Here is a 983-nt window from a genome sequence, read left to right as displayed (position 1 = left end):
CATGACTTCTTGCTTCTCATTGGCTCGGTCTTCAAGCTTCTTCATTAGTAGGTCCATATTGGCAGACAACATCTCTACCTCCTTGAGTTGATGCATACCTCCACTTCTCTTGCAGGTCTAAACTCGTTCTTCATTCCAGCCTTGGTTGGAGGCCATCTTCTCTACGAGAGCTATTGTAGCTAGGAGTGTGAGTGATAGAAAAGCTCCTCTAGCAGCAGCATCCATAGTCTCATGGGTACTATTGGTCAACCTATGGTACAAAGTCTACATGAGTAGCCAATTCTCCATCCCATGATGAGGACATTCTAATATGTAATCTTGGAAGTGTTCTCATGCCTCAAAGATAGATTTGTCATGTTGCTATTGAAAACTTGAAATTCTCCTAGGCAAAGCATTGGTCTTGCCTATGGGAAATAACTTTGCTAGAAAGGTGGTGGAACAGTTATCCCATGTAGTATTTCTATCTTTGTTGGCATAGAACCACTGCTTTGCCTTCCCCAAAAGCAAGAATGGGAAGAGGCGAAGTAGTATGGCGTCTCTGGTCACTCTCTTGATGGTGAAAGTGCTGCAGATCTCTAGAAACTATTGGAGATGAGCACTCGCATTTTCATGTGCCTTCCCATAAAATTGGCTTGCATAAGATATAAAAGTAGCTGGCATTTTCATGTTGATGAGAGCTGGCTTGAGCTCGAATCCATTGTCTTCGACATTAATCACTGGTCCAGTACGGATGTTGGCTATAGTTGGAGCAGAGAATTCATGGAGAGTTTTGTCAGCCATGGCTTCAAATTCTGGTGTTAAGCTTCGCCTTATTTGGTTGTCTTTCGACTCTAAAGCTGAAACTTGCTTGAGTTTAGCCTTAGCTCTTAAGTAATGCTTCTAGATCATCAACGTAATTTGTCGGAAGGTCAAAACCGGTCATACATTAGCCTGCATAAGATATAAAAGTAGACAAAACAAGGGTAAGCTTGTTTAAGCTGAGG

At 42.2% G+C, this 983-nt stretch overlaps 1 non-coding gene across 1 annotated transcript; it reads left to right on the top strand.

Annotated features, from left to right (window-relative positions):
• The first annotated feature begins 286 nt into the window (after positions 1 to 286).
• Positions 287 to 389, top strand: LOC136455652 (small nucleolar RNA R71). Its single transcript, XR_010759136.1, has one exon. It is a non-coding gene; the product is annotated as a small nucleolar RNA R71 (small nucleolar RNA).
• Positions 390 to 983: the final 594 nt, after the last annotated feature.

Source organism: Miscanthus floridulus, chromosome 5 (assembly GCF_019320115.1).
Source record: "Miscanthus floridulus cultivar M001 chromosome 5, ASM1932011v1, whole genome shotgun sequence".
Classification (NCBI taxonomy): domain Eukaryota; kingdom Viridiplantae; phylum Streptophyta; class Magnoliopsida; order Poales; family Poaceae; genus Miscanthus; species Miscanthus floridulus.
The sequence above is the reverse complement of the archived record's forward strand: the minus strand, read 5'-3'. Positions and strand labels throughout refer to the sequence as shown.